Source organism: Chiloscyllium plagiosum, unplaced genomic scaffold, assembly GCF_037043375.1.
Source record: "Chiloscyllium plagiosum isolate Xiang-an unplaced genomic scaffold, Cpla_swu_hap1 HiC_scaffold_22, whole genome shotgun sequence".
NCBI lineage: Eukaryota > Metazoa > Chordata > Chondrichthyes > Orectolobiformes > Hemiscylliidae > Chiloscyllium > Chiloscyllium plagiosum.
Window position 1 is genome coordinate 74,019,992 of NW_028270160.1, and position 25,748 is coordinate 74,045,739.

Here is a 25,748-nt window from a genome sequence, read left to right on the forward strand (position 1 = left end):
TACAATGTCTACAGTATGAGATAACTGATATATGGACAGTCCACAGTGTGCAATGTATTTACTGTCTACAGTAATACAATATCTACAGTAATGCAACATCTATAATATTTGATAACTAATATACGGACACTCTGTCGTGTGCAAAGTGTGAACTTTCAACAGTGATTGCTGTCTACAGTGTGAGACAATGACATGTGGACAGTTAGCAGAGTGCACGTTTGTATTGTCTACAGTAATACATAGTCAACAGTGTGGGAGACTGATATTTGAATATTTAGCTGAGTGCAGCCTGAATTGAACACACGGGTGCACAATGAGGTGCTGGGTCCTTTCCAGTCTTTACCATTGGACGATGCACCATTTGTTGAACTCTAAGACTGAATGGAGCCTTGTGGAGATCTGTGTTAGAGGCAAACATTTAACAGACAAATCGACAAAATTGACACTGACAAGTTGACCCGACCCTGCAACCCGATATGAGATAGGGACCAGAGATGGTCAAAGTGAAATTACAGTGAATGTAGTGGGAGCATCAAAAAATGGCCTTTTAGGGACTGGGAGGGAGATTACTTAATTAATCTTCCCTTACAAACGTGATTTCTTTCAGTTTTGTTAGCGGGATCTCTGCAAGTGTCGGGGTCGCCAGTGTATTTGATGAGAGAGGGACAGGCACACGTTGTGCAGATGGTCACTGGTTCCAAACTACGACCTGATCCTGACTGATTTTACACACACTGTTGATGCAGACCCTGTCATTCCCACAGGGGAACAGCTACAGCACTGACCAATCTCTGACCCAGTATCAAACACAGACTGTCACTAAAGTCTAACGCTGGGAATAATTACACACTTGAACATATGTTTATTATACAAACAACCATATGTTTATGACAAATTGAATATAGCTTTATGTACAACTGAAGACAGATAATAATAAGAAATAATTAATAACTAACAGGTTTATTGTACAATCGAACAAATTGCAGAGCATGGAGGACAGGAGTTGGAATGCCTTGTTGCAGGTGTACAAGAGCTCTTTGAAGAAGTAACAAAGGGGATTGATGAGGACAGAGCAGTAGATGTGATCTATATGCACTTCAGTAAGGCTTTGACAAGGTTCCCCATGGGAGACTGATTAGCAAGGTTAGATCTCATGGAATACAGGAAGAACTAGCCATTTGGATACAGAACTGGCTCAAAGGTATAAGACAGAGAGTGGTGGTGGACGGTTGTTTTTCAGACTGGAGGCCTGTGACCAGTGGAGTGCCACAAGGATCCTCTACTTTTTGTCATTTACATAAATGATTTGGATGTGAGCATAAGAGGTATAGTTAGTAAGCTTGCAAATGACACCAAAATTGAAGGTGCAGTGGACAGCGAAGAGGGTTACCTCAGATTACAACAGGATCTGGACCAGGTGGGCTAATGGGCTGAGAAGTGGCAGATGGAATTTAATTCAGACAAATGCGAGGTGCTACATTTTGGGAAAGCAAATCTTAGCAGGACTTATATACTTAATGGTAAGGTCCCAGGGAGTGTTGCTGAACAAGGAGACCTTGGAGTACAGGTTCATAGCTCATTGAAAGTGGAGTCGCAGGTAGATAGGATAGTGAAGGCAGCGTTTGGTATGCTTTCCTTTATTGGTCAGAGTATTGAGTATAGGAGTTGGGAAGTCATGTTGCAGCTGTGCAGGACATTGATTAGGCCACTGTTGGAATATTGCATGCAATTCTAGTCTCCTTCCTATTGGAAATATGTTGTGAAACCTGAAAGGATTAAGAAAAGATTTACAAGGATGTTGCCTGGGTTGGAGGATTTGAGCTATAGGGAGAGACTGAACAGGCTCCGGCTGTTTTCCTTGGAGCATCGGAGGCTGAGGGGTGACCTTATAGAGGTTTACAAAATTGTGAGGGGCATGGATAGGGTAAATAGGCAAAGTCTTTTCCCTGGGGTCGGGGAGTCCAGAACTAGAGGGCATAGATTTAGGATGAGAGGGGAAAGATATAAAAGAGACCTAAGGGGCAACTATTTCACGCAGAGGGTGGTACGTGTATGGAATGAGCTGCCAGAGGAAGTGATAGAGGATAGTACAATTGCAACGTTTAAGAGACATTTGGATAGGTATATGAATAGGAAGGGTTTGGAGGGATATGGGCCGGTTGCTGGCAGGTGGGGCTAGATTGGATTGGGATATCTGCTCGGCATGGACGGGTTGGACTGAAGGGTCTGTTTCCATGCTGTACATCTCTATGACTCTATGACATGAGTGAGGTCACATTTGGAATACTGTACACAGTTCTAGTCGCTCTACTATAGAAAGTAACTATTAAACTAGAAAGAGGGCAGAAAGGATTTACTAGGATGTTACCTGGACTGGAAGGTTTGCGCTACAAGAAGAGATGAGATAGGATGGGACATTTTTCCCTGGAGTTTAGGAGATTCAGGGGTGACCTTATACAGAACTATAAAATCATGAGCGGCGTAGATAAGGTAGGTAGCCAGCAGCTTTTCCTCAAGGGAGTCTAAAACTCTGGGGCATATGTTTAAGGTGAGAGGAGAGAGATACAAAAGGGCATAGAAAGGCAGTTTTCTTCACACTGAGGATGGTGAGTGTCTGGAATGGGCTGCCAGAGGTGGTGGAAGTGAGTACAATTTTATCATTTAAGAAACATTTAGACAGGTGTACGGATGGGTTAGATATGGGGGTACATGGACCAAACACAGGCAAAAGGGACTAGTTTAACGGTGAAAACTGGAAAGCATAGGCACGCTGGCCGAAAGGCCTGTTTCTCTGATGGCGATCTCTTGGATTCTTTTATAAAAGCTTCACAATCACAGCTCCATCTCCCTGTGCTCGACGGTGAATATCACCTACACACCGACACACTCACCAGCTGCTACTGAAAGTTTCTATTGAATACTCCACATCGTTCCCATTCTATTTCGGAATTCCAGGAATTGTTTTACTTGAGCCAATGTAATATCTCATGTGTTTCACTTGATGGAGGTGAGAGATTTACACCTCTCAGTAATATCAAGTCCAAATAGTTGGCAATTTCTTGATCCTTTGATCACACAAATACTCGGACACCAGCCCTGCATTCTCTCAGTGATCGGAGTTGCTTCTTTCCATCTGAACTGAACTGATTCCTCCATAATCTAAGAAAGAAATTAATGATTAATAACCAACCAATTAATAAAGTTAAAATGACAGAATCATTCATAATTTTCCAATTGAAACACACATTTTGAAATCAAACTGTGAGCAGCTACACAGTAACAAATGGGTGTAAGTGGTGGGGGAAAGAGAATCTAATGAGCTGCTGCACACACAGACAGTGCTGTAAGAAACTAAGGTGTTGATATTTGGGGAATGATGTAAATTGAGGATGTAGTTGGAGGGGGAAATCGCATTGGACTTGTAATGCAGTGACCTAGAGTACAAATGCCAGCAACTGGCTGAATTTTATCTCAAATAATTAAACCATCTGGAATTGAAAGTTAGTTTCATAGTCACCATTTTCATAGAACCTAATCAGTGATTGCTGTAAATACACATCTGCTTCACTCATGTCCATCACCAAAGGGAATCTGGGAATCTTACCTGGTCTGGCCCAGAGGTATTTTCAGAAGACATTAAATAGTTCTGACTGATATACAATGTGTGGTTAAAGATGTATGTTTCAGATATGAATATGAAATGAAAATGGGATGGATATCTGGTTTCAACTTTGGCACTGAAGCTTACAACACATGTAATTAACACAGTAATGACTCCTTCCTAATGACTGGTATCAAGACAGATATGGGCAAGGATTTTTATTTTGCTGATTTTATATCACTTCACACTGAAATGTTGATTGCACTTTGAACACCATCTCAAAGAAGTGCTTCAAATGGCAAGGACGGAGAATAGATTCCGGCTGGGGAGCATCAGATTCTCAGTAGCAACACAAGGGACCAAATTCGTTAATTCGTGAGGACACTGTCAACCAGACTAGACCTGAAACTCGCGTAAAGGGAACCAATAAGAGATAACAACTTGTTTCAACTTAATGAGATGGGAATCGCGGAGGCCATGGGGCTCAGCAGGAGAAAGAGCATCCACCAGAGGGTGGTAGTGAGAAGTGACTGAGGAAAATTCTGGGAGTTGAATCACTAGAACAGGGAAGGAGATTGCTGAGTATTCAGTGTCAAAGAACAGCTGGATTAACTCCTGGAAAGGGAGGGTGAACAGCAGTGTGTGTGATTCAGATGGGAACTAACAATCAACAACTTTAAGGCAGAGCAAAGAGTGTCTTTCAGCAAGGTGATGGTCCTCCAGGAGCAGTTGATGTTTGTCTCGTTGTGCGTCCCGGGGAACAGACTGTAGAGCACAGAGTCTTGTGTGATGGAACTGCTCAGGACGAACCTTGACAAAGGCCACTGCATCTTTCTCCACACTTCCTTTGCAAAGACAAATTCCAGAAGAAGATGTGTGACAGTTTCTCTCCCCCCCCCACAACCCCTTAGAGAGTAGCATGCTGAGGCAAAGAGAGTCTGGGTTCGAGAGAGGCAGAGAGAGAGAGAGAGACAGACAGACAGACAGACAGAGAGACAGAAAAAGAGAAAAAAAAAGAGAAGAGGATTCAACGACAGGAGCAGGGCTGTCTAGTTGCCTACATGCAGTGCCTTGGTGAGACCACACCTGAAGTCATGTGTATAGTTTTTGTCCCTTATCTAAGGAAGGACATTCATGCATAGAAGGAATACAACAAAGGTTTTCCAGACTGACTCGTGGGATAGCAGGACTGATGAATGAAGAGAGACTGGATCAGTTAGGACTATTTTCACTGTAGGTTAGAATAATATGGGGCACCTTTTAGAAACCTACAAAATTCTAACAGGAAAGGTCAGGGTAAACACAGGAAGGATGTTCCCAAGGTCCAGAACCAAAGGTCAATGTCTAAGGATCTGGGGTAGGCTATTTCGAGCTGAGCTGAGGATAAATTTCTTCACTCAGGTTGAGGTGAGTCTGTGAAATTCCCTGTCAGAGAGAGTGCTTGTTGGCTAAAACACTGAATGGTTGGAAAGAAAAAGTTAAATATTGTTCTCAAAAAGAACAGAAATTTCTGGTGAAACTCAGCAGGTTTACAGAGAGAGAAAAACAGAGTCAGCTGTGAAGAAGGATCACTGGACTCGAAACATTAACTTTATTTTCTCTCCACAGATGCTGTCAGGCTTGTTGAGTTTCTTCAGCAATTTTGGCTTTTGTTTCAGGTTTATAATATCTGTATTTCTTTGCTTTAGTACGTCATGTTGTGGCTGTGCAGGCCATTGCTTTGGCCACTTTTGAAATGCTGCATGCAGCTCTGGGCTTCTTGCTATAGGAAGGATGTTGTGAAAGTTGAAATGGTTCAGAAAGGATTTACAAGGATGTTGCTGGGGTTGGAGGGTTTGATCTAGAGGGAGAGGCTGAATAGGCTGGGGCTGTTACCCTTGAAGTGTGGGAGGCTGAGGGGTGACCTTATTGAGGTTTATAAAACAATGAGGGGCATGGGTAGGGCAAATAGACAAGATGTTTTCCCCAGGGTTAGGGGATACCAAAACTAGGGGGCATAGGGTTAAGTTGAGGGGGCAAGATTTAAAAGGGTCCTAAGGGGCAACTTTTTCACACAGAGGGATGGTATGAGATTGGAGTGAGCTGCCAGAGGAAGTGGTGGAGGCTGGTACAATTACAGCATATAAAAGGCATCTGGATGGGTTTATGAATGTGAAGGGTTGAGGGGGATTAGGGCCAAATGTTGTCAAATAGAGTCTGTGATGATGCTGCTCCTTTAACAAGGTTTTATTTTTAAAAGAATTTGTGCAATGAAAGGGGAATGGTCACTTCCGCCAGCTCAGCTTTTCTCTGGTTTGATTTGGTTTTTGGACGTCTGGCTATTCACTGAAAGCAGGCAGGTAGTGTTTTGAGGCTGCTGATCCAAGAAACAGTTACGTGAAGCAGGTTCGTGCTGATCCTCTCTGTCTGACATCTCTCTCCTGTAAGACCCTGTGTTTGATGCTACCTTTTGCGCCACGAGGTGTTTATGGGGATTGTTGCAAGTATAGGGAACAGGTAAAGTCTGTTTGGTTTTTGGATAGGTGAGGTTATTTAGTGGGCAGCACGGTGGCACAGTGGTTAGCACTGCTGCCTCACAGCGCCTGAGACCCGGGTTCAATTCCGGCCTCAGGCGACTGACTGTGTGGAGTTTGCACATTTTCCCCTTGTCTGCGTGGGTTTCCTCTGGGTGCTCCGGTTTCCTCCCACAATCCAAAAGATGTGCAGGTCAGGTGAATTGGCCATGCTAAATTGCCCGTAGTGTTAGGTAAGGGGGTAAATGTAGGGGTATGGGTGGGTTGCGCTTCGGCGGGTCGGTGTGGACTTGTTGGGCCGAAGGGCCTGTTTCCACACTGTCATGTAATCTAATCTGTAATCTAATCTAATTCTGCATTCGGTTCTCTTTTGCTTCTATTTCATTGACTAATCTTGTAAATAAATTTGGTTTTGTTTAAAATGAAGTGGTTTGACCAATGGCACCTCTCCTGGAATATCCACTTTACACCTTCTTAAAACAACGAGCAATGTTAGGGTCTGGGCTACTTTTTTGAAATGTTTTGAGGGGGTCTGGCCTGGTCCATAACAAGTCAGAGACATGTACAGCACAGAAACAGATCCTTCAGTCCAACTCGTCCATGCTGACCAGATATCCGAACCTAATCCAAAAATCATTCAACACCAGGTTATAGTCCAACAGGTTTAATTGGAAGCACTAGCTTTCGGAGCACTGCTCCTTCATCAGGTGGTTGTCCGGAACAGTGCTCCGAAAACTAGTGCTCCCAATTAAACCTGTTGGACTACAACATAGCGTTGAGTGATTTTTAACTCTGTATACCCCAGTCCAACACTGGCAGCTCCACATCCTAACCTAATCTAGTTCCATTTGCCAGCGCTTGTCCCATTTCCTTTCTATTCTTGTGCCCACCCGGATGCCTTTTAAACATCATAATTGTACCAGCCTCCACCATTTCTCTGGCAGCTCATTCCATACACGCACCACCCTCTGCATGAAGAAGTTGCCCCTTAGGTCCCTTTTCAATGTTTCCCCTCTCATCCTAAACCTACGCCCTCTAGTTCTGGACTCCCCCATCCTAGAGAAAGAACTTGTCTATTTACCCTAACCATGGGACTCATTATTTTATAAACCTCTATAAGGTCACCCCTCAACCTCCGATGCTTCAGAGAAAACAGAGTTTATTCAGCCTCTCTGTACAGCTCAAAGCCTCCAACACTGACAACTTTGTAAATCTTTTCTGAACCCTTCCAAGTTTCACAACATCCTCCCTCTAGGAGAGCAGAATTGCACAGAATAATCCAAAAGTGGCCTAACCAATGTCATGTACAGCTTCAACATGACCTCCCAACTCCTAGACTCAGTCCTCTGACCAATAAAGGAAAGCATACCAAATGCCGCCTTCACTATCCTATCTACCTGTGACTCCACTTGCAAGGAACTATGAACCTGCACTTCAAGGTCTCTTTGTTCAGCACAGTCCCCAGGACCTTCCCATTAAGTGTATAAGTCATGCCCTGATTTGCCTTTCCAAAATGTAGCACCTCACATTTATCTAAATTAAACTCCATCTGAACTAGATTAATTTGGGGTATCTGTTCGACATGGACAGTTAGACAAAAGAGCCTGTTTCCGTGCTGAACATCTCTATAACGCCAGGCAGATAAAGTTCTTAAGGGTTAAAGGGGTCAAAGATATGAGGGAGAAAACAGGAACAGGGTTCAAGTTGGATAATCATCCATGGTATATATAATGATAGATCAGGGTCTATGGGCTGAATGGCCTGCTGTTGCTCTGATTTTCTATGTTCCGGTGAATTAATATGTTAAGCACCCCTGAAGAACTTGCTGTGGACATGACTTAAGGAAATTATTGTTTACAATACAATGGAAATGTTTAATGTTTTAACGTATGCACTCACTGAATCAGCTCCAAATTCTTGCAGTTGATGATGAAGTTTCTCATTTTCGGAATGCAATCATCTGTGAATTTATTTCCATCCAGGTATAGCATTGACAATGATTCGCTTTGACTAAATGCCATCCTCAGGTCTTCAATGCAAGCAAATGTCAGATTGTTATCCTGCAAACTAAAGATTGATAATTACAAATTTCAATACAGCTCGAAAAGATAAAAGAAATTCCACTGAGAAGGAAAAGCAATAATTGGATCAGCATAACAAAGTGAGAAAGCGTTTGAACCATCAGCTTCCTTTTCATTTTATTTGACTCAGTAATGACAAACTAATAATCAACTAACTTTAATGCTTTTAGTCTTTAACACTATTATTCCTTAATTGAAAGACATTACTCTTAATTTTGAAAAGAATATGCGTTCCTACAGCCTCACAGAATCAAACAGGGTACAGTGCAGGAGGAGGTGATTCGAGGCTCCAAATGAGCAATTCACTTCCTGCCACTCTGTATCCCGTATCCCTGTGCACTGGGCCTTTCCAGACCAAAGTTTAATTCCTTTTTGAACACTTCAGTTGAACCGGCCTCTGCCATGATGTCAGTCAGGCACAACATTCCAACCTTAACCAGTCACTGTGCAGAAAAGATTATCTCACATTGTTCTTGCTTCTTTTGGCAATTTCTTGAATTTTTGTGCTGATATACTTGATCATTTCATGGCAGTGAACAGTTTATTGCTACCGACTCTTTCCACTGTCATTATCATTTTTAATACTTCATTCAAATTACATCACAGCTTCCTTTCCTTAATGGAGACAGATCCAATGTTTGCAATCTATCTTCAGACCTTATGTTCATGATCCATGAAATCCTTTTCATGAGTCATTTCTTCCTTTCTCCGATGCCCTGCATCTCTCCTCAAGCATTGTAACAACGTGGGACGTAAACACATCAGCTTAGCCCAAATTGTATTAATTGAACAAAAAAATTAACTTTTTTTACTTTCGTCTCTGAATCTTAACAACTCTTTTTGTTGAGAATCTGAAAATTGTGCTTCTCTAGTTGGAAGAAGTGTGGTTTGAACTGGCTCCTGAATGAATGGCTTAACTGTAGCTTTAAAATAATGCTCTTTCCTTGATCTTTTAGCTAACGACCCTGTCCCATCATTCAGCATTTTAAACATCTCCATTGGTTACCATGTGACCATAATTTCCACAAAAAGATTCTGATTCAATTTCTCCCTAATATCTTCGTGTTGAAATTTGATTGCAGTCTAATATATACTTGTTGTGCAGAACAGAACAGAATACTCCAGGTGCAGTCTAGCAAGATCGAAGAATGTGGTGCTAGAAAAGCATAGCCGGTCAGGCAGCATCCGAGGAGCAGGAAAATCGACATTTCGAACATAAACCCTTCATCAGGAGTCCTAATGAAGGGTTTAAGTTCAAAGCATCGATTCTCCTGCTCTTCGGATGCTGCCTGACTGGCTGTGCTTTTCCAGCACCACACTCTTGACTCTGATCTCCAGCATCTGCAGTCCTCACCTTCCCCTATATTTTCAACAGTGGTCATGCCAAAGATACAGCAAATTCCCGACTTGCCACAAATCATTGCACATAAAATTTGGGGTTAATGTTGGGAAGATTACCTACTCCAATCGCTTTGTTTTGCATTCCGAATGCGCCAATGATGCAGACAAAATGTTGACTCCTGTATCTCCAATGTTATTGTCATTCAGCCTAACAACCAAGGAGAAAAAAACAATCAAGGAATGGGAAATCTCTCCGATTAACATAACATAAACTTCACCTTACAGAAACTCCATCCAATTGTTTCTCATTGACACACTGAGGCATGGGCAGATAGAACAGTGTTGTGCAGTATTAGAAAATAGATTGAAATCTTGCATAACTATTCTCACTGAATTAGTTGGTGACCAGTGAACACATATTTCAAACAATAGATTAATTGTTTGGTGAAAAATGAGAGGTGTACAGTTCTTATCATATATTTTACTCAGTAAATTGCTGTTACTCATTCACTGACTGAAAGGCTATTGACAGTACAACCCAGCATAACTCTGAAAAGAGGAATTTGATATATACCTGAAGGAGAAAACATGTGATAGCTTTGAGGGAAGAGGAGGGGAATAGGATGAAGTGTGTAGGCCATTTAAGGAGCCAGTGCAGACATAATTGGCCAGATGGCCTTATTATGTACTACCCATTTTATGACCTGGAAATAGAATATATAATTTAACCCAAAATTGGACACATGGGATTCAGGGAAAGCTTGCCAATTGGATACAAAATTGGCTTATCAGCAGGAGACAATATGGAGGGTTGTTTTTCAGACTTGGAGGCCTGTCACCACTGATGTTCCACGGGGATCGGTTCTGGCTTGTGTTTTGTTTGTCACTTATAGAAACTATTTGGATGAAAATACAGAAGGCATGGTTAGTAAGTTTGCAAATGATATCAAAATTGGTGGCATAGTAAAGAAGAGGATTTTCTAAGGGATTTTGACAAAATGGGTCAATGGGTTGAGAAATGGCAGATGGAGTTCAATCTAGATAAATGCATTTTGATACAACAAACTTGGGGAGAGGTTAATCAGTTAATGGGAGGGCTTTGGACAGTGTTGTACAACAGAGGGAGCTAAGGATTCAGGTACATAATTCCTTGAAGTTTGCATTGTGGAGGCCTCTTCTGGAATACTGTGTCCAGTTATAGTCACTTAGGTAAAAGAAGAATATTGTTAAGGTGGAGGAGGTTCAGAAAAGGTTTACCAGGAAGCTTTGATCTGGAAGGTTTGAGTTATAAGGAGAGGCTGGATAGACTGGGATTTTTTCCCACTAGAGCATAAGAGGTTGAGAGGTGACCTCAGAGGGTTATAAAATCATCAGCGGTATAAAAAGGCTTAATGGTAGGTGTCTTTTCCCGAGGATGGGGGATTTCAAGACTAGGGGCACATTTTTAAGGTGAGAGGACACAGAGTTAAAAAAGTCACAAGAAGAAATTATTTTAAACTCAGAGGGTAGTTCCTGAGGAAGTGATGGATATGGGTGCAATTAGTGGCAGATGGAGTTTAATTCAGATAAATGCGAGTTGCTGCATTTTGGGAAAGCAAATCTTAGCAGGACTTATACACTTAATGGTAAGGTCCTAGGGAATGTTGCTGAACAAAGAGACCTTGGAGTGCAGGTTCATAGCTCCTTGAAAATGGAGTCGCAGGTAGATAGGATAGTAAAGAAGGTGTTTGGTATGCTTTCCTTTATTGGTCAGAGTATTGAGTACAGGAGTTGGGAGGTCATGTTGCGGCTGTACCAGACATTGGTTAGGCCACTGTTGGAATAGTGTGTGCAATTCTGGTCTCCTTTCTATTGGAAAGACGTTGTGAAACTTGAAAGGGTTCAGAAAAGATTTACAAAGATGTTGCCAGGGTTGGAGGATTTGAGCTATATGGAGAAGCTGAACAGGCTGGGGCTGTTTTCCCTGGAGCATCGGAGGCTGTGGGTGACCTTATAGAGGTTTACACAATTATGAGGGGCATGGATAGGCTAAATAGACAAAGTCTTTTCCCTGGGGTTGAGTAGTCCAGAACTAGAGGGCATAGGTTTAGGGTGAGAGCGGAAAGATATAAAAGAGACCTAAGGGGCAACTTTTTCACACAGAAGGTGGTATGTGTATGGAATGAGCTGCCAGAGGATGTGGTGGAGGCTGGTACAATTGCAACATTTAAGAGGCATTTGGATGGGTATATGAATAGCAAGGGTTTGGAGGGATATGGGCTGGGTGCTGGCAGGTGGGACTAGGTTGGGTTGGGATATCTGGTTGGCGTGGACAGGTTGGACCGAAGGGTCTGTTTCCGTGCTGTACATCTCTACGACTCTCAAAGATATTTCGATAAATACATGAGAAGGAAAGGTTCGGAGGGATATGGGCCTGGAGCAGGCAGGTGGGACTAGTTTAGTTGGGATTACGTTCAGCATGGACTGGTTGGACCAAAGGGTCTGTTTCCATGTTATTTGACTCTATGACAAGTGGAACGCAAGACAAAAAATTGATTGTCTTATATTCAATTTTTTAAAACATTTGTGCAATTATATTCCATTGAACTCATCCATATGTAATCCAGCAAAGAGTAAAAGCAATGGTTAATTGTGAGGCATTATTGCCCTGCTTGGATAACACAACAAAGAAAAAGACTTATAGACATCAATCAATCAATAGTAACAGTTTCAGATACATGAATGGCAGCCTTGCTGTGTTAGCAACGTATTCTACATTGAACTAGGTACAGCATTCACTTACTATTTATCTAGTGAATGGTTGGGTCAAATACAATATCAGATTAGCTTTGGTTTGTAAAAGTAAACTACAAAGGATGATATTCATCTCTGCAATAGCACACAATTGGTGACAGAGGTTGGGTTCAACAGTTTGATTTGCCACCTGATCTCCATTGCTATTCTCTGTCAGTGAACTGTGTTTAGTCTCTCACCAGGTCTGTTCATTTAATTGAGGGCCTCTTAGGATTAGTGTTCAAACCTTCGCCAACTTTTCGTTTAATTTATTATTTTATCAATTTTGATTTGTAGCTGTGAACTGCAATGAGCTGGAAATGATCTTTGGATTGTGAACAGCAACTTGTGTTTCAACAAAACAAACAAACAAGCTGCTGTTTGTTCGCGAGGTGGGGCCTCACAGTTAATGGCAGGTTAGCTCTTGATCAATAGGATCCTGTAGATGTTTCAGCACAGTGGGAGAGCAGCACATTGAACTAGATAAGAAATGTTTGGGAATTGATCAGGCCAGTACCTGGGAATTGTGTACAAGCCTGGGATAGAACATAAAATCGAAAGAACTGTGGATACTGGACATAAGAAACAAAAACAAAAATTGAGGGAAAAGCGCAGCAGGTCTGGCAGCATCTGTGGATAGATATATTTCGGTCCAATGAGCTTTCCTCACAACAGCAATTTCCATTTGTTTCTGGGAGAGAACGAGATGGTCAAACATAGGCATAGATCACAGTTTAAGTTGGTTTTTGGGACTGTGCTTTTGAGAGAATGAACTTAGCTATTGACGTTACAGCATGAAGATTTAAATGCTCCCTGCCTAACCTTCCACTTTACTTCAGAATTTCAGTTCTCAGAGTGAATTCAAAGGTGGCACAGATTGATATCTTCAGAAAATTAACAAAGAAACCATTAAATATACATTGAGAGTAAGATACGAAAACCACTTAATCTGGCCAGTTTTGTTACTTTATTTTAATTATCCCTTCACTGTGTTTATTTGTCTGTCTTTTGTGTGAATTGCTCTGAAAACAAGGTTATTGGTTTCAAACTTTGTTGTTTAAGTTTGCTATGCTAAAGTTCCTATATTGATAATAAATTGCTTTTTTGTTGTTGTTTCAGTTATTAACCTACCGTCTAGGTTTCATTATCAACGGAGTCTGCGATTGGTTATAAAGTCTGGTTAGGAATTGCTGAGGTTAAAATCTTTGAAGGTTTTAATTTTACTCTGTTGTGAACACAGAGGTACGATGATTTGGCTCGGTTCTTTGTTTCCCTGTCATAGCACTAGTTAAAGACTCTGCCAGACTCCTTGTGGCTTTGAATGTCTCACAGTGTAAGACCAACCAAGTTAGCCTGGTGCTTTTTTTTTGTTATAGTTAGAGCACTCAGTATCAAGGTCAATGCGGTAGTAGCGTTAAAAATAAATAAAAAGCATGGAAAACTCCTTGATTCTCAGAAAAAAAAACGAATAGTAATTGTTATTCAGCTACTATAGTGACAAGTGGCTCAACAGTTAGCATTGTTTCCTCACAGCACCAGGGATCTGGGTTTGATTCCACCCCTGGGTGACTGTCTGTGTGGAGTTTGCACATTCGCCCACTGTCTGCGGGGGTTGCCTCTGGGTACTCCGGTTTCCTCCCACAGTCAACTGTGTGCAGGTTAGATGGACTGATCATGCTAAATTGCCCATAGTTTCTAGGGATGTGCAGACTAGATGGGTTATAGAGTCATAGAGATGTACAACAAGGAAACAGACCCTTTGGTCCAACTCGTCCATGCCGACCAGATATCCTTAATTAATCTAATCACATTTGCCAGCATTTGGCCCATATCCCTCTAAATGATTCCTATTCATATACCCATCCAAATGCCTTTTAAATGTTGTAATTGCACCAGCCTCCACCACTTCCTCTGGCAGCTTATTCCATACCCACACCATCCTTTGTGTGAAGAAGTTGCCCCTTAAGTACCTTTTAAATCTTTCCCCTCTCACTCCCAGATCCCAAGGAAAAGACCTTGCCTATTTACCCTAAACATGTTCCTCATGACTTTATAAACTCTATATATAAGGTCACCCTCAGCCTTCAATGCTCCAGGGAAAACAGTCCCAGTCCATTCAGCCTCTCCCTATAGGTCAAACGCTCCAACCCTGGCAACATCCTTCTAAATCTTTTCTGTAGCCTTTCATGTCCCTTTAAAATGCAGGGATAGGGGAGGGGTCTGGATGGGATGCACTTCAGAGGGTTGTTGCAGACTAGATGGTCCAAATGACCGTTTTCTGCTCTGTAAAGATTCTATGATCCTATGAAATTCATATCAGGTGGAATTTATAAGAGAAAATCAATGGGTCATTGCTGACATGTTATCTAATTTCACCTGGATCAATACATACCTTAGAACTTTGCACTTGTGGATTGCAGGGGCCAATCGTTTGATCCCCTCCTCCTGAATATAACATTTCTCCAAATTCAACTCCATCACTGACTCACAAAGTTGTACAACATGAGACATTACAAAACAGTCCATTGGGTTCAATCTCAGTGCATTCTTTGGATTGGAGTCCCCAAAGTTCAAACGCTCCACAGATCCAATGGTCTTCTGAACTAAAGCTCTATTCTGAGACTCCGACAAATAATGGAATATGTTCAGCAGTTTCCTCTTTCCAGTGACTCTGTCCATGTTTTTGATTTCTGCCTGAACATTGGCCTGCAGCCAGTCTATCACCTGACTGGTCGTGTGATGAGACAGCGGACCCAGGAATGGTTCCAGATTTCGGGATGAAGTGGGTGTTGAAAGACCAACTAAAAATCGAATAAAAATCTCAAACCGACCATCATCCTTCTTAAAAGCACAGTGTAGCATTTCCACCACGTTCTGATGCTTTGGACTCAAATACTGAGCCAGGGCGGCCAAGAATTCCTGGATGGTAAGGTGGAGAAATGTGTACACAATGTTTTTAGCTGTGTCATCCCTTTCCAAGATCTCCATCATGAATCCTGAAATGAATTTGCTGGACTCCAGCTGATGCTGAATGAAGTGATTCTCATTAAAAACAATTCTCCTTTTCGAAACTCCCTGGTAAGCCAACTCCCCGAGTCGCTGTAAAACCATCCGCTGGTCCTCAACATCTCGCTTGTGGTTGTCCAAGAGATTGGAAAGGTAGATGGAGAAAAGTTGAGTGATGGTTTTGGGAAGAGGTTGCTTGCACTTCAGCTGTGTAAAGAGCGGGCCTAAGGTTGAGCAAATGATCCAGCAATATGAAGGGTTGTAGCACATGGTGTACAGGATCTCATTCTCCTCGATGTGTTTGAAGACATTGGTAGCAAGTTGCTCACTGCCAAAAAACTTTCTGAAAAATTATTTTCTTTCATCAGCAAGAAAGCCCAGGATCTCAGCCCAAAGGTTGACATTGGCCTTTTCCAATGAGTCAAGGGCAGTCGGCCGGCTGGTAACCAGCACAGAACAACCTCTGAGCAGCTGTTGCTGTACCAGGGAGTACACCATTTCAAAAACTTCACATCTGCAGTCAGGCGCAACACAGTGATTCGCAGAGACATCACCAGCCACGCGGCCAGTGAAATCAATCTGGTGTTTGTACTCATCTAATCCATCAAAAACCAAGAGAAGATATTCAGGTTTCATCCAGATATCTTCAATTATCTTTTCTAAATAAGGGTACTGATCCAATACCATTTCAGTCAGAGAAATGGCTCTGTTGATGGCATTAAGATTTCGAAATGTGAAATGTAGAACAAATTGGAACTGAGGATAGATGTTTCCTGCTGCCCATTCATGGACCATCCTTTGCACCATTGTTGTCTTACCAATGCCAGCCACTCCGCTAACCACCGTGGTGCCAGACAGGCTGGAGTGGCCAAAACTGCTCCTGAATAATTGATCAATCCGGATTTTTTCAAGTTCGCTGGTGACGTACTTCCGCTGCCATTCTTCATGTTCCCTGCCTCTAGAAAGGAGCTCATGTTCCACTAGTCTCCGTTCACGCAGAGTGGAAATAATGATAAGCTCTGTATATCGATCAGTGAGGGAAATGGTCGTTATTTTGCTGTCTCCTTTGATGGTGTGTTTGACCACATGCTCGGTTTGGTGGAAGAGGTGTTGCTTGTGTTGATCTTGTATACCTTTCATGACAATGATCAAAATTATGTTGGCATTGTTCTTATTTGTTAATTAACTACATTAAAACAATTAACGAGAAGCAAGGAGGAGTTTGAGTTGGGTAGCAATACAAAATATGTGAGTCGAATCCAAATTTTACTACGCTGTGCTAGTAATTAATCTTATCGAATAAATATTGAATTAAATTAAATATAAATCAGGGAGAATCAGATGGATTATAGTAGATTTTACATTATAACAGACAAGCCCCTTCACTCTATCGTCATCTCCATTTGAGGAGAATTTAACATTGGAACATGTGAGAAGCCAAATATTATCACATTGTTCACTTATTATTACTTACTGTATTCATTTTTGTTTTGTCTGTTGTCCCCAGTGGAGATAGTATCAGAGTGTTTATAAGATTGATGTCTGCTTCAATCTCAGACAATTTATACCTAATATAAACATATGGCCCACTGGCTGAATAGGGACTGTGTATAATACTCACTTTTTCAATGCTTAATGTTGGGAACAGGATGACAAACCAGTGATACAATTAAATGTGCTATGTGAACCATAATTATAAAATAACACTGTCGATGTATAAGGATCACATTGGGATCTTCCACCAATTTTATCAATTCATTGTCCATTTCAGTGCGAAAACTGAAGCCTCTCATTGTACAGTCTAAGATTGTATGTGAATGGACTCCCTATCTATTCTGAATCTTCATATGAATCTATCTATACCCAGCTTGACCCCATATTTGATTTCATGTTTTAACAAGTCCGAGACATAAACAAAGCAAATCTTATCTCGATATGAGCCTAAATATGTTTCCAAGTCAACTAATTGCCTGGCCTGACAATTGAGTACAGTCTTTGACACAGCCACTCTACGTCAGTAAGATTTCAGTCCAAAGATGTGCAGGTCAGGTGAATTGGCCATGCTAAATTGCCCGTAGTGTTAGGTAAAAGGGGTAAATGTAGGGATATGGGTGGGTTGCGCTTCGGCGGGGCGGTGTGGACTTGTTGGGCCGAAGGGCCTGTTTCCACACTAAGTAATCTAATCTAATCTAATCTAATTTCAGCAAATATGGGCTCTTCACAAATCCAATGTTTCAGCACTGTGTGTAGAAATGTGTTTCTGGAATATGTGACTTATTGAAAAACAATTCCTTATCTAGTCCTGGTTGATCAATTAGGTCAAGCTAATATCATTGTAGCCCTATTTGTGCCTTCATTCAATGCCCAAACAACATCTGATACATGTTGAACTCTAGTACATATGCAGTCGGTAGAAATATGACACTTGGATGTTTAAAGATTCTGTTTCTATACGTGACCCATATCCTCACCTTTTTTAGGTCAATGTGCGTTTCAAGTCATTGCCCAGGGCGGAGCCGACATATGAATCAAGACCTTCTTCAACCAACACATACATATCAGTACAGTCTATCCACACTATGGGACCACACTCTAACTTCTGTATTCATCAGATCTGACTTCATCAGTAACTAGTCTAGAACCAATTGTGATCCTATAAATGACATCATCTTTACTCAGTCTGTCATGTATTTGATTTAAGCTTTAACTGGGTCTGGAGCTCTATGTGACTCCAGCCCAATACAGACTTTGTAGACTCCGAGACTCTGGCAATATTGAGGTTTACATTTGCATAAAGGCACCCGACGGCCTTGTATTGACAGTAAAAGCAAGACTTCTTTTCAGACCCTGATGTGACTGAAGGGAAAAGAAATAATGGCCTGACAAAGTACCAGGGAAGATCTTGAAACCAACTGACTTGCAAAACTGAATGTGACTTTGTGGTTCAGCATCTAAAACTGGAAGGTTGGGCTCAGTCTGCTCCAGAGCAGCTGGGAAAATCAAAATGAGCATTCAGCAATTTCCAACAAAGCTCAATATCATACATGTGACATATAATTTGTGGCAGATGGAACACTGTCCATGCCCAAGTTCCAGTTCATTTGCTTTGTGTTGTAACTTGAATTGCATTTTATAGAAACAGTTCATGGTAATAATTTGGAGGGTTTGTTTCCTCTCAGTGATGAAATGTGAGACACAAATAAAATGTTAGAACTTAATTAATGCGGTACGTTTTTATGATTAACGATTACTTTTATTTTGACTTACCTTTGAGGTGATCTGATAGCTCTCCTTCCATCTCTCCGATGTGTGCATTATAAAGCAAGTCAAAACCTGGGAAAGATGTTTCATTTCATTAGTAGTGTGTGGCAGCCTCATCCATTAAAGAGGCAACCATGTTTGATTGCTAGAAATACTTGGACTGTACAATACCTCTGCTCTGAATTTCTTTCAGAATGAGTTTCAGTTTTGGCTTTGATTCTTGCATTTTCACCAATGTTTCCCAAAATATTCGTTCTCTGCAGCCATTGGTTTTGGTTACTGTGTTCAGAAGATGTTTTGTTGCTTCCTTTCTCTGTTGATGCTCTGAAAGATTACGGATATACTGGAATATAAAGAGAAGAACAGGTAAAATAGAAAGGGAAATGGGAAAAGGGAAACAATAGATGAAGGAACGGAATGGAAGAATGAATTGATGGAGGAAATGAGGGAAAAAGAAAGATGGGAAAGAAACAAACAAAGGAAGAACAATGAAATAAACCAGAAAGAAACAAGAAAAAGAAGAAATAGAAAGGAAAACAATGAAAGAGAGAAAATGATAAACAGCAGTGTGGTAATTGTGAAAAGCTGTTACATTAATGATATTCGATTGGTGAAGAATATTCATCTCAGCACACTGATGAGACCTTGCCTCCACTTGTGAAGAAGAACTATGAGGGAGACATTAGTAGTAGGCAAAAACAAGGGCTGCAGATGCTGGAAACCAGATTCTAGATTAGAGTGGTGCTGGAAAAGCACAGCAGTTCAGGCAGCATCCGAGAAGCAGGAAAATCGATGTTTTGGGCAAAAGCCCTTCATCAGGAATAGAGGAATCTATTGGATATGACATGAAACTTGCAGTTAACAAGTCATGTGATAAACAAAACTGGATTCTACAATATTGAAAGTGGAAGTTTTGGGGTTTGGGTTTGAATCCATAACACTTGAACTATGATGCGAACATGAGATCCATGTTGTCACTTTAACAGTTTGTTGTGCATTGCCTTTGATGCTAGAACCACAACACCTTCAATGAATTCCTACATTAAAAGTGGACTAGTTTCACTGCTATATCCAAAGAAACAAAAAGGAAATCCAAAACAATAGATTAGAAATTTTGTAGGAAACATTGAAAAGTTTGTAATTGCCAGGATTTTATTGCAGTAAGAATTGAAAAGATATCAACGGTCATTATGGTATTTGGGGCAATTTGGGTAACTAGTTCTGATAACATCATGAAACTCCAATAATTGAAGTCATAAATATCCTTCAGCTCACCAACAGACACAATATTAACATCACTGCAACTGCATGAAGTGTTGCCTTTTCAACGTGTGTGCTTACAAAGAACAAAGAGAATTTACAGTCCAGGAACAGGCCCTTCAGCCCTCCAAGCCTAAGCCGATCCAAATGTACTGTCTAAACCTGTCGCCCAATTCCTAGCATCTGTATCCCTCTGCTCCCCACCTACTCATGCATCTGTCTAGATGCATCTTAAATAAATCTACTGTGCCTGCCTCTACCACCTCTGCTGGCAATGTGCTCCAGACACCCACCACCCTCTGTGTGAAGTACTTGCCACGTGTATCCCCCTTAACCCTTCCACCTCTCACCTTGAAAGCGTGACCTCTTGTTATTGAATCCTTCACCCTGGGTAAAAGCTTATCTCTATCCATCCTGTCTATATCCTTTATGATTTTGTAAACCTCAATCAGGCCCCCCCTCAATCTCCTTTTTTTCTAATGAAAATAAACCTAACCTACTCAATCTCCCTTCATAGCTAGCACCTTTCAGACCAGACAACACCCTCGTAAACCTTCTCTGCACCCCCTCCAAAGTGTCCACATCCTTTTGATAATGTGGCAACCAGAACTGTACACAGTATTCTAAATGTGGCCGAACCAATGTCTTGTACAATTTTAACATGACTTGCCAGCTCTTATATTCAATACCCCGTCCAATGAAGGCAAGCATACTGTATGTCTTCTTGACCACTCTATCCACCTGTGCAGCAACCTTCAGGATACAAAGGACCTGCACTCCCAGATCTCTCTGCTCATCAACTTTTCCCAAGGCTCTTCCATTCATTGTATAATTCACTCTTGAATTAGTCTCACCTAAATGCATCACCTCACATTCGTCTGGATTGAAAACCATCTGCCACTTTTCCGCCCAACTCTCCAGTCTATCTATACCCTCCTGTATTCTCTGACAGTCCCTTATGCTTTCTGCTACTCCACCAATCTTCGTGTCATCTGCAAACTTGCTGATCATACCAACAGTGCCCTCTTCCAGATCATTTATGTATATCACAAACAACAGTGGCCCCAACACTGACCCCTGTGGACCACCACTGTCACCTTTCTCCATTTCGAGAAACTCCCTTCAACTACTACTCTCTGTCTCCTGTTGCTCAACCAGTTCTTTATCCACCTAGCTAGAACACCCTGTACAGCATGTGACTTCACTTTCTCCATAAGTCTACAATGGGGAACCTTATCAACTGCCTTACTAAAGTCCATGCATACGACATCAACAGCCCTTCCTTCATCTATCAACTTGGTCACTTCCTCGAAGAACTCTAATAAGTTGGTAAGGCACGATCTCCTCCGCACAAAACCATGTTGTCTAACACTGATAAGCCCATTATTTTCCAAATATAAATAGATCCTATCCCTCAGTACCTTCTCCAGCAACTTTCCCACCACCGACGCCAGGCTCACTGGTCTGTAGTTACCCGCAATATCCCTACTACCCTTCTTGTAAAGGGGGACAACATGAGCAACCTTCCAGTCCGGCACCTCACCTGTATTTAAGGATGCTACAAAGATATTTGTCAGGCCCCAGCTATTTCCTCTCTCGCCTCCCTCAGCAACCTGGGATAGATCCCATCTGGTCCTGGGGATTTGTCCACCTTAATAACTTCTAGCCTACCCAACACATCCTCCCTACTTGTGTCAGAGTGATCCACTCCACCAAGGATATGCAAGTCCTGGGCCTCCTCCACCACCAAATCCTAACCACCTGATATCTAGAGGAAGAATGTCTCATCTTCTGCCTTGGGACCCCCCAACCACCCAGAATCAATATGGGTTTCACCATTTTCCTCATTTCGCCTGCCCCCACCTTCTCCTAGATCCAACCTTCCAACTCAGCACTGCCCTCTTGAACTGTCCTACCTGTCCATTTACCTCCCACCAATCTGCTCCACCCTCCTCTCCAACCTATCACCTTCACCTTTATCTAACTATTGCATTCCCAGCTACCTTCCCCCCCAGCCCAACCCTATCTCTCAGTCCCCTTGGGCCACCCTCCCATTCCTGATGAAGAGCTTGTGCCCGAAACGTCGACTCTCCTGCTCCTCGGATGCTGCCTGACCTCCTGTGCTTTTCCAGCACCAGAGATTCTGATCTCCAGCATCTGCAGTCTCACTTTCTCATACTTAAAATTAAATTGGGCGATTTTTCTTTTTCAATTTCTTTCTGGTTAATGCAGACATGCTGCACTGAATTGCTTTATTCTGTATCTTTATATTCCTATCGTACCAAACCCACAACCCTGATATTCAATCTACAAACAATCTGGACTTGGAAATATTCTACCTTTCATTCACTGCAGCTGTTTAATAATCCTGGATCCCAATCCTATCGAGAATTCAGCTAGATCACATCAAATCGAGTGCAATGCTTCATGAAAGTATGTCGTTCCCAACTTGGAAGAACAATTAATGACGCAATGCAAATGCTCACCGAGCCACTGGGGAGGAAACTTAATGAAATGATAAATTTGCATGTTATTATATTTCACTTCGATGTCATAATCATTATCTGACTTAACTTGATGGTTCATGTTTCTCAGGAAGCCTTTCTTCCACCAAGGAATAATTTGTTTTTGGAATCATTAAATGTTTCCTTCACAGCTCTGGTCTTAATTTGTAAACATTTTCCTGAAGGTTTTTTTTTACTGTGGAATAGCAGGCATGATATACTTTTATAAATGTATGTCATCTGTCCAAACATGAAAGGCTCTTCCCTTCAATATGAATTGATAAATTTTCAAGCTGTGGTCATTCTTGGTGACAGGGATATTCACTATGGCAAAACTGTTTACTGTATTCATTACATGTAACTTGTTTTAGTTTTGTTTAAAAATATTTTGTAGTTATAAGAAACCATTTTGAATGAACTCTGCGTGTTAATTTCAAGTCACATTTACCAGTTTGTTTTGTACGTTTTACAATGTGACACATGAGCACGTGGAAAATCTATATTATGATTTGACTAGCGACCAATTACCTTCACCTAAAAAGTAGACACAGTGAGTTCAAGGAACTTAGTCAGTGAAAAAAGCTGAATAATTCTCCAGCAACAAACAGCAACAGATTTTACTTAATTATATTTATGACAGTGGGCCAGAATTTATGCACCGTTTATATTCAACATCCAGAATTAACAAGAGGGAAATATGGGAACAGACTTTGATAGAGCACACTACGGAGCATATTGATTAGCAAAAGTAATTAGAACAGTGTCCAGAGATTTCTCAGCTAAACTCACATGGAACACGACCAAGCCAAGAAAACTTCACAAGGGGTTGTAATTCCTCACTTTCAATGATCTGGACAGGACACTTCTTCAAGAGTCCCTCAACATTACCTGCCTCAGTGACATGAGTGGCACCTTACTGGTACTTGAACTTGAACTTCATAAGGTGACCTGTTTAAAACTTGACAACATATTTCTTATTTTGTTTAGATTCCCTACAGTGTGGAAACAGGCCCTTCGAAGAGTAACCGACCCAGACCCATTTCCCTCTGACTAATGCACTTAACCTATGGGCAATTTAACATGCTCTCTGCTAGGATCTTGTTACTTGCAGAGCACACACAAGCTATTCTTCTCAGTGAAATATTCATCGTGGCATTTCTTCCATCTCGCTAAAACTGATCTGGTATCCTGACATTCTCTGACATGTGGTTTTCATCATCACATGATTTCATCCACTAACCACTAAGCCACCTCACTAATTTCTATTTTGCTCTCAGTTCGTTATCAGTCCTTCAAGTAAACAACTTTTCATTATTTATTTTTCTTTGAAAAAAATATTGTTTCAGTATTTTCTATTTTCTGGTGCATTTTTATTTTTGTACCCCTGACCCTTACTTTTATTGTTTTTCATATCATTAATGAGATGCACAACCTTGTTACTTTTCCTTAAATTTCCAAAGGTTCCTTCAATTACATGCCCACTTCAATCATTTTACTGATTTAATAATAGAATAATGGAAAAATTCTATCATATAACTTACAGCGTAATTTCCACTGCTCAATGAACCAGTTGCTGTTCATGTCAGGGCAATGCTCTCCACCAAGTCTAATATTGCATCCTCCAATCTCTCACAGTAGAATCGGGTAATCAGGTTTAACTCCCTGTCGCTGTAACTATTCAGCAATTGACTAATTCCTTTTCCATCATCGTCTGTCCGAAGAAAGTGAACAAAACATGCAATTAAAAAATCTAATGTAAAAAGTTAAAGAAATATCACACCGAAAACCTTCTACTTTCAACCATTGATACAAAATATTAATTTGCAATAAATAATTGTGCGATTTTACTTGCAGACTCTTCCTGTCTCTATGTAGCAATTTCACAAGGATTAATGGTCTCTTTCTCCTCCTACATGACAGAGTCAAAAACCTAAATTGTTTCAGTTCTCATTAGTTATTTCTAATCACTCTGCCCATAGATATTACACATTTAGGGTAGCAGGCTGAACTTGAACACACTTAAGAATTCTAACCCTGCATCATTGCTGTGTTTTATTAGCATATGTTTCTACCCAGAAGTGTTATCACGTAAAAATGAGTTCTTTCCCACTGCAACTTCTTTTGTTTTTTTTGTATAACGAGCAGCCACCACTAGTAAAAACTCATGTGTATCCAATTGATGATTTACAAGCGCAGCCTTTTTTGGGCAATGCAATACCAAATATAAACATGGCAGGGGACGTGGTGGGAAGAGAGGGAAGGGATAAAATTGAAATGGAGTTGGACGGGAAATAAAGCACTGTATGCCTCTGTGGTGTTCCATCCCTCTAAAGGCATTGAGATGGACATTCTGCGCCCCATCTCCAAGGACACCCAGGCTTGAATGGAACCACAGAAGGACAGATAGTTACCTCCCTCCACAGCCACACTGCCAAGACCTGATTACAACCAGCCTGACCATCCAATTGATGTTACGAGCTGGTTCAGTAAACTGAATTTTGTGTTTCCATGTAGCAGGATTGTGAGCCTAGATGATCTCTCCTGCTGCCACAGATCATGTATGAGGGGATAAAACAACTGTTTTTGTTCATAGGTGGTCTGCCCAGTGGCCAAGCACCAAATACCATTCATCTGCAAGTTGTGCTCAGGCTATCCAGTCTTCTGAGATGCCTGTCATGCTGTTTACCATTCTGATAGCCACAGTCACTTCTCAGCCTTTCCTGAAATTGTAACATTCTATCCTGGAGTGTCTGATACTCATCAGGGAATATTGCCAGTAACACAGCTGATCTTTGAACTTTACCTTTTCCATTTCTTCCTTTCATTGAAGTACATTGTATTTGTCCCACATTTACTCCGTCCGTCATAATTTTGCATTTGTTCACCAGCTAAACAAAAGAATATGTACCATTGTTAGACTGATCAAAATGCTGGCGGAATTTTGTTGCTGCTGCTATTCAACAAATGTAAGCAAACTACATTCTAATAACAGCAAAATGATCGTGTTGATATCAAAATGCAATGACACTGAAAATATTTAACTGTATTGATTAGGATGAAGAGTAATCTAGACTCGGAACGTTAGCTTGTTCTCCCTCTGTGAATGCTATCTGACCGGCTGTGATCTCCAGCAATTGTTGTTTTCAGTTCCGATTCCAGCATCTGCAGTCATTTGTTCCCGCACCTTGATTAAGATCTCAGTGTGTTACCTTCTGGTTATATGATTGCCGTAGAGATCGACAGCACAGAAGAAGGTGATTCCGATTTATCCCCTTTTTCACACCTCTCTCAGACAGGTTGAGCAGATTAATATTTAACCGACACTATCAACACCCAGCACAGTCAAGGCTTCCTGTGACCCGGCATGAAACGGTCTCACTCAGTGGGAGCTTCCACATCAATCCCGAAG

At 41.3% G+C, this 25,748-nt stretch overlaps 1 pseudogene across 1 annotated transcript; it reads right to left on the reverse strand.

The window, feature by feature from the left end:
• Nucleotides 1-1,040: 1,040 nt before the first annotated feature.
• On the reverse strand, nucleotides 1,041-25,748 carry LOC148146052 (NACHT, LRR and PYD domains-containing protein 3-like; annotated as a pseudogene). Its single transcript, XR_015760979.1, has 9 exons — nucleotides 25,549-25,748; nucleotides 25,143-25,227; nucleotides 23,881-24,050; nucleotides 18,747-18,918; nucleotides 18,582-18,647; nucleotides 14,701-16,447; nucleotides 9,658-9,744; nucleotides 8,014-8,181; nucleotides 1,041-3,159 (listed from the first exon to the last, which is right to left on the reverse strand). The product of XR_015760979.1 is annotated as an NACHT, LRR and PYD domains-containing protein 3-like (transcript).